This window comes from Oncorhynchus gorbuscha, linkage group LG16, assembly GCF_021184085.1.
Source record: "Oncorhynchus gorbuscha isolate QuinsamMale2020 ecotype Even-year linkage group LG16, OgorEven_v1.0, whole genome shotgun sequence".
Classification (NCBI taxonomy): Eukaryota; Metazoa; Chordata; class Actinopteri; order Salmoniformes; family Salmonidae; genus Oncorhynchus; species Oncorhynchus gorbuscha.
In genome coordinates this window covers 74,565,076-74,578,009 of record NC_060188.1, presented here as the reverse complement: position 1 = coordinate 74,578,009, position 12,934 = coordinate 74,565,076, and positions in this window count along the sequence as shown.

The window sequence follows — 12,934 nt, the reverse complement described above, 5'->3', positions numbered from 1 at the left end:
ACTGGGGTGGCTGTAGTCTTTGACAATATTTAGGGCCTTCCTCTGATACCGCCTGGTGTAGAGGTCCTGGATGGCAGGCAGCTTAGCCCCAGTGATGTACTGGGCTGTACGCACTACCCTCTGTCGTGCCTTGCGTTCGGAGGCCGAGCAATTGCCGTAACAGGCAACCAGTGCTCTCGATGTTGCAGCTGTAGAACCTTTTGAGGATCTGAGGACCCATGCCAAATCTTTTAAGTTTCCTGGGGGGGGAATAGGCTTTGTCGTGCCCTCTTCACGATTGTCTTGGTGTGTTTGGACCATTCTAGTTTGTTGGTGATGTGGACACCAAGGAACATGAAGCTCTCCACCTGCTCCACTTTAGCCCTGCCGATGAGAATGGGGGCGTGCTCGGGCCTCCTTTTCCTGTCGTCCACAATCATCTCTTTAGTCGTGGTTACGTTGAGGGATAGGTTGTTATTCTGGCACCACCTGGCAAGGTCACGACCTACTCCCTATAGGCTGCCTCGTCGTTGTCATTGATGTTGTATCGTCTGCAAACTTAATGATGTTGTTGGAGTTGTGCCTGGCCATGCAGTCGTGTGTGAACAGGGAGTACAGGAGGGAACTGAGCATACACCCCAGGGGGGCTCCAGTGTTGAGGATCAGCGTGGCAGATGTGTTGCTACCTACCCTCACCACCTGGGGGGACCATCAGGAAGTCCAGGATCCAGTTGTAGAGGGAGGTGTTTAGTCCCAGGATCCTTAGCTTAGTGATGCGCTTTGAGGGTACTATGGTGTTGAACGCTGAGCTGTAGTCAATGAATAGCATTCTCACATAGGTGTTCCTTTTGTCTAGGTGGGAAAGGGCAGTGTGGAGTGCAATAGAGATTGCATCATCTGTGGATCTGTTTGGGTGGTATGCAAATTGGAGTGGGTCTAGGGTTTTTGGGATAATGGTGTTGGCTACGGACGTGAGTGCTATGGGTCTGTAGTCATTTAGGCAGGTTGCCTTCGTGTTCTTGGGCACAGGGTCTATGGTGGTCTGCTTGATACATGCTGGTATTATCGCCTTTAAAAAAAGGTATTATCACCTTTCTTTAACCAGGTAGGCTAGTTGAGAACAAGTTCTCATTTACAACTGCGACCTGGCCAAGATGAAGCAAAGCAGTGTGACACAGACATCAACACAGAGTTACACATGGAATAAAAAATAAACAAGCCAATAACACAATAAACAAGTCAATGACACAGTAGGTTTATATACAGTGTCTGCAAAAGGTATGAGGAGGTAGGCAATAAATAGGCCATAGGACCCATAGGAGCGAATAATTACAATTTAGCAGATGAACACTGGAGTGATAAATGAGCAGATAATGAAGTGCAAGTAGAGATACTGGTGTGCAAAAGAGCAGAAAAGTAAATAAAAACAGTATAGGGATGAGGTAGGTAGATTGGGTGGGCTATTTACAGAAGGACTATGTACGGCTGCAGCGTTAGGTTAGCTGCTCAGATAGCAGTGGTGGTTGGTATAAGGTGATTTGGTAACAAAACGGATGGCACTGTGATAGACTGCATCCAGTTTGCTGAGTAGAGTATTGGAAGCTATTTTGTAGATGACATCGCCAAAGTCGAGGATCCGTAAGATAGTCAGTTTTACTAGGGTATGTTTGGCGGCGTGAGTGAAGGAGGCGGGGTTGGAGTAGCCATGAGGAAGGCATGGCCAGCTGTTGAGAAATGCTTATTGAAATTTTCGATTATCATGGATTTATCGGTGGTGACCGTCTCAATCAGGGACATGTTGAAAATGTCAGTGAAGACACCTGCCAGTTGTTCAGCACATGCCCGGAGCACACGTCCTGGCAATCCGTCTGGCCCCGCAGCCTTGTGTATGTGAACCTGTTTAAAGGTCATCCGGAACAGCTTATGCTCTCATGCATGCCTCAGTGTTTGTTGCCTCGAAGCAAGCATAGACGTGATTTAGCTCTTCTGGTAGGCTCGTGTCACTGGGTGGCTCACAGGCTGTGTTTCCCTTTGTAGTCTGTAATAGTTTGCAAGCCCTGCCACATAAGGCGAGCGTCGGAGCATGTGTAGTATGCTTCAATTTTAGCCCTTTATTGGAGCTTTGCCTGTTTGATGGTTCGTCGGAGAGCATAGCAGGATTTCTTATAAGCTTCTGGGTTAGAGTCCCGCACCCTGAAAGTGGCAGCTCTACCCTTTAGCTCAGTGTGAACGGTGCCTGTAATCCTTATGGTTGGGGTATGTACGTATAGTCACTGTGGGGACGACGTCCTCGATGCACTTATTGATAAAGCCAGTGACTGATTTGGTGTACTCCTAAATGCCATCAGAAGAATCCTGGAACATGTTTCAGTCTGTGATAGCAAAACAGTCCTGTAGTTTAGCATCTGCTTCATCTGACCACTTTTTTATAGACTGGGTCACAAGTGCTTCCTGCTTTAATTTTTGCTTGTAAGCAGAAATCAGGAGAATAGAGTTGTGGTCGGATTTACCAAATGGAGGACGAGGGAGAGCTTTGTATGCATATCTGTGTGTGGAGTACAGGTGATCTAGAATTTTTTCCCCCTCTGGTTGCACATTTAACATGTTGATGGAAATGAGGTAGAACTGATTTAAGTTTTCCTGCATTAAAACTTCTTATGGCTGCAGAGGCAGTATTGAGTGGCTTGGATGAAATTATCTTTGAAAGACAGGGTCCTGAAAAAGGGATGTTTCTTTCTTTGCTGAGTTTACAAGTGTTGCATGATGTGACTATAGGCTGTTGATTGATTTAAATTCTTATGGCTGCAGGGGCAGTATTGAGTAGCTTGGATGAAAGGTGCCCAGAGTAAACAGCCTGCTCCTCAGTCCCAGTTGCTAATATATGCATGTTATTGGTATTGGATGGAAAACACTCTGAAGTTTCTAAAACTGTTTGAATGATGTCTGTGACTATAACAGAACTCATATGGCAGGCAAAAACCTGAGAAAGTATCCAAACCGGAAGTGAGAAATCTGAGGTTGGTCGATTTTCAACACAGGCCCTATTGAAGTCACAGTGGGATATGGATGGGCTTCCACTAGGGCTTCCACTAGGGCTCCCACTAGATGTCAACCATCTTTAGAAACTTGAATGAGGCTTTTACTGTGTGGTGGGGCTGAATAAGAGCTGAATGAGTCAGGTTACTGGCTATTTTCTGGTCATGCGCATTTCACATGATATCGACCTGTGTTCCATGGCTTCTCTAGACACAAAGGAATTCTCCGGTTGGAACGTTATTGAAGATTTATGATAAAAAACACCTTAAAGATTGATTCTATACTTAGTTTGAAATGTTTCTTCGACCTGTAATATAACTTTTTGAAGTTTTTTGTCCGAAGTTATGCTAGACCTGCACGAGCGTTTGGATATGTGTACCTAACGCCCTAACAAAAGTAGCTACTTGGACATAAATAATGGACATTATCGAACAAATCAAGCATTTATTGTGGAACTAGGTTTCCTGGGAGTGCATTCTGATGAAGATCATCAAAGGTAAGGGAATATTTATAATGTGATTTCTGGTTTCTGTTGACTCCAACATGGTGGATAATTTTATTATTTTTCTGAGCGCCGTCTCAGATTATTGCATGGTTTGCTTTTTCCGTAAAGGTTTTTAAAATCTGACACAGCGGTTGCATTAAGGAGAGGTATATCTATAATTCCATGTGTATAACTTGTATTATCATCTACATTTATGATGAGTATTTCTGTTGAATCGATGTGGCTATGCAAAATCACTGGATGTTTTTGGAACTAGTGAACGTAACGCGCCAATGTCAACTCAGATTTTTTTTATATAAATATGAACTTTATCAAACAAAACATACATGTATTGTGTAACATGAAGTCCTAAGAGTGTCATCTGATGAAGATCATCAAAGGTTATTGATTCATGTTATCTCTATTTGTGATTTTTGTGACTCCTCTCTTCAGCTGGAAAAATGGCTGTGTTTTTCTGTGGCTTGGTGGTGACCTAACATAATCATTTGTGGTGCTTTCGCTGTAAAGCATATTTGAAACCGGACACTGTGGTGGGATTAACTTGTTAAGGTATAGGTCAGCATTATTATTTTTGTTTAAATAGCGTGCCCAATTTCAACTTCCTGCTACTCATGCCAAGAATATAAGATATGCATTTTATTAGTATATAATGTGGGTATGGATAGAAAACACTCTGAAGTTTCTAAAACTGTTTGAATCATGTCTGTGAGTTTAACAGAATTTATGTAGCAGGCAAAACCCAGAGGATTAACCATTCAGGTTTTTTTTATTTGTATGTCTCTGTCTGTTCAGGGATTTCTCATTGGGAAACTATATTTCTTAGGCACTTGTTGCAGTTCCTACCGCTTCCACTGGATGTCACCAGTCTTTGGAATTTGGTTGAGGTTATTCCTTTGTGCAATGAAGAAGTACAGCCATCTAGGAACTGGGTAACACTGTTGAGAGTTGTGCAAGACTTGAAAATTGTTGTCTTCCTATATTGAACACAGATAGACCCATCTTCAATTTTATTATTAACATTTAAAAATACCTAAAGTTGTATTACAAAAGTAGTTTGAAATGTTTTGGAGTTTACAGGTCACTTTTGAAATATTTTGTGGTGACGTTGCGCAAATTGGAAGCTGTTTTTTTCAGGATCAAACGCGCCAAATAAATGGACATTTCAAATATATATGGACTGAATTAATTGAACAAAGGGACCAAATGTGATGTTTATGGGACATATTGGAGTGCCAATAAAAGAAGCTCGTCAAAGGTAAGGTGTGATTTATATTTTATTTCTGTGTTTTGTGTAGCTCTTGCAGGGTTGACATATGCTACTCTCTTTGTTTACTGTTGTGCTATCATCAGATAATAGCTTCTTATGCTTTCGCCGAAAAGCCTTTAAAAAATCTGACATGTTGGCTGGATTCACAACGATTGTAGCTTTAATTTAGTATCTTACATGTGTGATTTAATGAAAGTTAGATTTCTATATGATTTTATTTGAATTTGGCGCCCTGCACTTTCACTGGCTGTTGTCATATCAATCCCGTTAACGGGATTGCAGCCATAAGATAAAGTCTCCTGTCCACTTGGAGCGCCGCCTCTGGGTGAGTGGTTTGCTTATTTCCTTATACAGCTCACTGAGTGGGGTCTTAGTGCCAGCATACATCTGTGGTGGTAAATAAACAGCCACTAAAAGTATAGCTGAAAACTCTTTAGGCAAGTAGTGTAGTCTGCAATTTATCACAAGATACTCTTCCTCAGGCGAGCAAAATCTAGAGACTTCCTTAGATTTCGTACACCAGCTGTTGTTTACAAATATGCACAGACCGTTGGTGAGTAATATTGATGGTAACGGCAGCTTTCCCACTCGCCCTCTGCGGATCATTACGAGGCATCCTGCTCTGTATCCTCTGTACCTGCATCTCTTCCTCTTGCATATATCTGGGATGTTGGCCTTGTCTGGTGTTGAGAATGTCCTGTGCGTCCTGCTTGTTGAATAAAAAATCTTTGTCTAATCCGAGGTGAGTGATTGCTGTCCTAATCTCCAGAAGCTATTTTTTTCCACAAAATACGGTTGCAGAAACATTTCGTACATAATAAGTTACAAATAACGCAGAAAACCCCCCATAATAGAACAATTAGTTAGGTGCCTGTAAAACTGCTGCCATTTCTTCTAGCGCCATTTTCGGGAGTAGATATAATTTATTTAAAACCTTTACTATAGAAAACATGTTGGTATTGGGAAATAAACAACAGGGCTAAGAAAAATTTGTGATAAAAACACAACATTAAAAAACAAAAGGACTAACTCTCTCGACTCACCCGGCTCCAGGATAGATTTTGACTCTTCAAACATACCAGAGTCGCTATATGAGATCCCTGACTCTGCTTCTGGTACGCAAGCTATTTTAATTAGTTCCCCGCATCCAGTGCAGGCGGGAGGGATTGTTAATTGCGCTACCGAACTGCCCGTAATCAAAACGAAACAAAACGGCCTAAACCCAGCCGTCAGAAAACACAGAAAATGTAACTTTTTTCAATGTGTCAATCACTCTCGAGTCATCTGGGACCCACGAGCTAAGCCCAAGGGACTACTAGGGGGGCACTTGAACATTCGTAGTGTCATTCCAAAAAGTGATCAAATTCAACATCTACTCACAGACTCCAACCTTGACTTTCTCTGCCTCTCAGAGACATGGCTCCATAAACACTCTCCATATGCTGCTTTGATTGTGCCTGGCTACAATGTTTTCAGGAGAGACAGGATTGAAGGAAGAGGAGGGGGTATGATGATTTACATTAAAGAACATATCCGATGTAAACAAATTGAGTGGTCATGTGATAATGAACTAGAATGTATCGGCCTAAACTTTACACTGTCTCCCCAAATGTCTTTTACCCTCATTGGAATGTATAGGCCACCTTCCACCAAAAGTGTGTTTTTTGATCAGTTTAATACCATGCTTAGGGAATGTGATTTTGGGAAAGAGGTCATCTTAATGGGAGATTTTAACATTAATTATGAAGACAAGTGTTGTAGGAAAACGCTCAAACGGATCACTAATACCGTTGACCTTATACAGCTAGTTAAAGGGCCAACCAGGGTGACTTGTTGCTCTAAAACACAGATTGATTTGGTGTTCAGTAATAAACCAGAGAGAGTGACTAAATCATTCAATATGGTTACTGGGCTGTCTGATCATAATCTGACACTTATAGCCAGAAAGCTGTCTAAGAGCAGTTTTAACCTCTCTACTGTTAGAAAGCCGGATCAACTCAGAATACCTAAGAGTGAATTAAACTATTTTGAAAAAGCAATTAAGGGAATAAACTGGAATGATCTCTTGTCCTATACAGACGTGGAAGCTGATAGTCAGGTTTTTCTATCCACAATCCAGACTACAATAAATGGCTTCCTAAAGAAAATCAAATCCAAACCTGGCCAAAAGAGCACTCTTCCTTGGCTAAATGGAGAAATCTGGAAATTGATGAAAGAACGAGATTATGCTCTAAAAACCCTAACCCTAAAATCTAAATTAGAGCATGACAGACGTAGGTTTACCATGTTGAGAAATAAGGTGATAAAAGAAATCAGACAGGCCAAGGCAAACTTTTTTATTAACATAATTGGTGAAGCAAAGGGAAATTCTAAATTGATATGGGAGAATCTAAAAAAGTTAACAGGGAAAGACCATAGTAACACTGCAAAAAGACTAGAAATCATGGTGAATAACAATCTAACACAGGATGCAGTTGAAATAGCAACAGCCTTCAATTCCTACTTTATTGACTCTGTCAGGTTACTGACACAGAACCCCTCCACTGATTTCTTGGGCTCAGTGCTAGTGAATGACACTCAACCTGTCTTCATCATAAGGGAGGTTTCTGAGTCAAAGGTGAACAAGGTGATTAGCTCACTAAAGAACTCTAAAGCCAAATATGTGTTTGGGATGGACTCTACCTTTCTTAAAAACTACAAAGAGTCACTCATTGGCCCCATTACTAAGGTCACCAACACATCTATTGGTCTCGGTGTGTTTCCAAGGGTATGGAAGTCGGCCATAATAACGGCCATCTTTAAATCAGGCGACCCTTACGTGAGTAACTACAGGCCCATTAGTATACTACCTGTGGTGTCAAAGGTTGTTGAAAAGCGTGTAGCAGAACAACTGATTGCCCACCTCAACAACAGCCCCTTCACATTACACTCCATGCAGTTTGGCTTCAGAGCGAAACACTCCACAGAAACGGCCAACTGCTTTCTTCTGGAAAATGTGAAGTCCAAGATGGACAAAGGGGGTGCTGTTGGGGCTGTGTTTCTGGACCTAAGGAAGGCTTTTGATACTGTTAACCATGAGAATCTCATCACAAAATTGTCCAAGTTCAACTTTTCCCCTGATGCCTTGAGATGGATGAAATCATACCTTGAAGGCAGAACTCAGTGTGTCAGAGTGAGCAATGAGCTGTCGCCCACTCATAGCTATGATGTGGGCGTGCCCCAAGGGTCAATACTGGGGCCCCTCCTGTTCAGCCTGTACATTAATGATCTGCCTTCTGTCTGTACTGGGTCTGAAGTTCAAATGTATGCAGATGATACAGTGATATATGTGCATGCAAAGAGCAAACAACAAGCTGCACAAGAACTCACTACTGTAATGGTCCAGGTTACAAAGTGGCTCAGTGACTCGTGTTTGCATCTCAATGTGAAAAAAACTGTTTGCATGTTCTTCACAAAGAGGGCAACAGATGCTACTGAGCCAGATGTCTATGTGTCAGGGGAGAAGCTCCCGGTGGTATCCGATTTTAAGTACCTTGGCATCATACTTGATTCCAACCTCTCTTTTAAAAAGCATGTAAAAAAGGTAATTCAAATAACCAAATTCAACCTAGCTAATTTCCGATTTATACGAAATTGTTTGACTACAGAGGTAGCAAAACTGTACTTCAATTCTATGATACTCCCCCACTTAACATACTGCTTGACTAGTTGGGCCCAAGCTTGCTGTACAACATTAAAACCTATTCAGTCTGTCTACAAACAGGCTCTCAAAGTGCTTGATAGGAAGCCCAATAGCCATCATCATTGTCACATCCTTAGAAAGCATGAGCTCTTGAGTTGGGAAAATCTTGTGCAATACACCGACGCATGTCTTGTATTCAAGATCCTTAATGGCCTGGCTCCCCCTCCACTCAATATTTTTGTTAAACAGAAAACCCAGACATATGGCAGCAGATCCACAAGGTCTGCCATGAGAGGTGACTGTATAGTTCCCCTAAGGAAAAGCACCTTTAGTAAATCTGCATTCTCTGTGAGAGCTTCCCATGTCTGGAATACACTGCCATCAGACACACATAACTGCACCACATATCACACTTTCACAAAATGCTAGAAGACCTGGCTAAAGGTCAATCAGATTTGTGAACATGGTCCCTAGCTGTGTGTTGCCGCTTTCCATGTTGTCTGTTGTCTGTAGCTTGTGAGGTGTTGAAACACTTTGTTGCTTTTATGAATTTTGTTTTGCTGCTTTTTGTTCTATGTTGCTCTGTCTGTATGCTATGTCTTGCTTGTCCTATGTTGCTATGTCTTGCTTGTTCTATGGTGCTATTGTCTATATTGTAATTGTTTTTAATAACCTGCCCAGGGACTGCGGTTGAAAATTAGCCGGCTGGCTAAAACCGGCTCTTTTACTGAAACGTTGATTAATGTGCACTGTCCCTGTAAAAATAAAATAAACTAAACTAAACTAAACTAAACTCAACTGATTTAGACTGACATACAAAGTCTGACATACTATATACCTTCTCTAGGTTATTAAGACCTCTGGGTACTAAAGTGTCCAAGGAATGGATCCAGAATGTCTCTCTCGATCTTCAGTGTTTGTCAACGTCACCACCATGTTTGTTTTTGCTAACTTGTTCAAATTCAAAATAAAATAACTCACAAAGCGAGTGCTTTCTCTCTTTTAAATGGAGGGACAAAGGGCTGTTGGGGTCAGTGTGTCGCTAGTGCGTAACTCACCTGAGGTCTCTCCTACATAAAAAATAGCCACTCGGGCAGCGAATCATGTAGATCACATTGTGAGAATAATAATTGCAATTGAGGGTACTTCTTATTATGTCACAATCTGATCTGGGATAAGAGAAATAAGGAGGTGTATCGAGGAAGATGTGGTGGCTAATTTGTTAGAATCGCCCTTTTCAAGACTAACTTTAAACAAAAAGTTAAATGTTGTGCAGAGGGGGAGGCCAACAGGATTGGTGCAATGACGATTGGTGCAACGAGGAAAGAGCTTTGAAAGGCATTTTATACAGTAGCTAACAATTATGAGCTCTGAAAGTGAGCAAACCAAGAAGCTGTACTGCTGGCATTGTCTACTCTTCAGCACCTGCAAGACTTCAACCTGGCCCAGTACGGGTTTCAAAGAGACCTAGCCAGTATTACAAAGTCAGCTCTGCCCCACCAAGACTCAACCTCACACCTGCGAGCTACAGTGAGTTCAAAAAGTGTAAACCTTCCACTTAACGAGCAGCAGAGCAGACAGACTCTTTCTCAAAAAGATAAAGTAAGACAGAACAGGGAGATACTGAAGCGCCTCATTCACATTATTGTGTTGTTGTGCAAGCAAATATTGGCATTCAGAGGACATGATGAGGGAAAAGAATTGGCTAATAAAGGGAATATGACAGCCCCCTAAACTGCCATCTTGTTACAGCAGCCGTGTTCATTGGCATTTCCAGCAAATCAAGAATGACCTGATCCATGCTGTCGCAGATGTAATGACAGATGTCATGGAGAAGGATGTGAGGAAAACCTGTCTGGTCTTGATCATTCACATGTCTACTACCACAGTTGAAAGGACATTCTCCTTCCTGAAATGGAACACGACTTAGGCCTACTCCAGGAACACCAGCATACAGGCCCGACTGTCAGCCTGGTCTTTGATCTCAATCCAGAAAGTAATTTTCTTTAAAATAAAATCAAAGGCCAAACTATATGACCCTGCCATTACCCATTTCATAATGAAGGACTGGAGGATGAACTTAGTTTTCAAATGATCATCATCTGGTGAGTGGCACAGTTTTTTTAAATTGCAGTTTGTTTGCTGTTGCTATTTATCCCTTTGAAATAATGAGTGCGGAACATTGTTGCAATAAAATATGTTTGCAATGGGAAGTAATAGCTGGCTTGATAATTTCTTGTGGGAATTGCCAAATGGTTGAGTTTTTGTATTGTTATGATTAGGGTCTTATTTGTTTACATTATTTGATGCTCTGTGTGTCTGCTGTTTCTATCGGCGCTGTCTTTCAGCATGGTGCTGAAATAGCAGAGGCAGCAATCCTGTTTTTTTAGCGCTCACTTGCAGTAACTGTCCGTGGTGTGAGTGTGACTGTTGTCTTCTGGAACTGTTTCTACAAAACGATGTATGGCTTTTTGGCCTTACATATCACGGTGGCATATGAATGCATTTCTAAAGGGTTATAGAGTAGCTTAAACAACCCAATTATCACAGCAGAAGCTGTGATATGGATTTTTTCCCCTAGCTTGGTTCCCCCATGTTTAACACGTGATACTGTTTATGTGTCACTCTTGTGTCCATGTGCTGTCTCTGTGAGCTGCAGCCCAAAGCACAGCTCAGGACAGTTTGGCTTTGTCATCAAAAAGCATTGCTTCTCCGGCACTAGAGTCTGCACTAGAATGGTCCAACTACACAATACAATGTCTGCCGCATTAAGTGATGCATTTTGATATGAATTTGATATGACATATTGTAATTTTTTACCCCAACTGAAGGCCTAAGTCCAATAGTCACTGTTCGACACAGCGAGAATTGCATTTGATGGTACTTTTGATTGTTATGTCAAGACCCGATCTGGTGTGCGAGAAATTTTCAGACCTTTGGTGTACTGGCATTGAGTACAATTGCCACACCTCTAGTTGCCGGGGGGTAATAGTAGGAGGCTGGACATGTTTTCTGGGAGGTCCAGACCTCCCTCATCATGTTCCATAGTGAATCTCAGGTGTCCTGTAATGGTATTCAGAAATTGGTGAAAGGACATCAGGGAGTTTGAGGCACCCTTGTTGACAACAAAAATGTCATCATTGTAATGTTTCCCAACAACCAGGTACTCAAAACTTCTTGTTCAAATGTGAACTTTTTAAACATACCCAAAGTGCAGGTTAGTGAAGTTCGGTGCCATCCTTGTGCCCATGGCGGTCCCGCTACACTGTTGGAAGTAGGCAATGATCTATTGTAGACATCTTTGAATGAGAGGACGCTTAACCTAGGGGTCTAGCTATACTCCTCGATGCATGGAAAAGTTCAAAACCGACAAACTGCTCTATATTCCAAAAACAACACACACAGCACAAAATAGGCTGGTGGCAATGTAGATGTATTTGCATATCTCAATTATAATTTACTGTATTATACTTTCTCTCGCAACTGAATGTGATGCAATCTACTGACTATGAGATACAATGAATAAGCACCTTACTTATAGAGTAAACCAGATTAGGGGGAAACCAATTACCTCCTTCTTCAAAGCGGGTTTCCCCTCTAACTGCCAAAGAATAGATGTACTGTAGGCTTATGTTATTTCAATTGTGTCTATTGGCATGTGCGTGTGCTTCTTCTAAAGGTCTTCGATTGGCATTCAATATCATTGTTCTCCTGCTTCTGCAAGGTTGCCATGGAAACTAATGGAATAATCACAGTGAAGCTGCCACTAGGTTCCCCACCACAGGGTGTGTGAGGGGGTGGGGGTGAGGGGGTAGGGGGAGAGGGGGTTGTAGTGTTTATGTGTTGCATATAGACATCGTCACACACATACACAATAAAAACATGAACTTCCATGAAGTGAGCATGCAGTTCATTACTATGATCTACAGTGCTAATTTCTTACTTTGTAACAGCATTGTTGGGAAAGGGCTCTTAAGTAAGTATGTCATGGCAAAGTCGACACTTGTTGTGTATCCCACGCATGTGAAAAATAAAATTTGATTTGATTTCAAAATACCTGGATTTATACTGAAAATACCAGTGAGTCTTATATGGTTTTGGGTGGAATTATATTTAAACTAGATATTACAGACACATCTTCAGAGAATGAAGACACAACATTTTCCACTTAATTTATGTAGCCTAGTCAATCCACAAAGTATTTCATCAGTTTTATTGTAGGGTTCCATTCAACAACAGAGCACACAGCAGTATTATTTGAGCAAATTACAGTCTCCTGTACTTCACCCAAATGTATATACAGAGAGTTGTTTTCAGATTTATTTTCGCTGTGCAACTTTAAGACTTTAAAGCTCAGTCACCTCAGTGTGACATATATATCCAGTGCGCCCAGTGGAGCCTTGAGGACAGTGTGTGTGGTAAACACCACCATCCAGGGGCGGACTTAGTGCATTTGGAGTCTCCA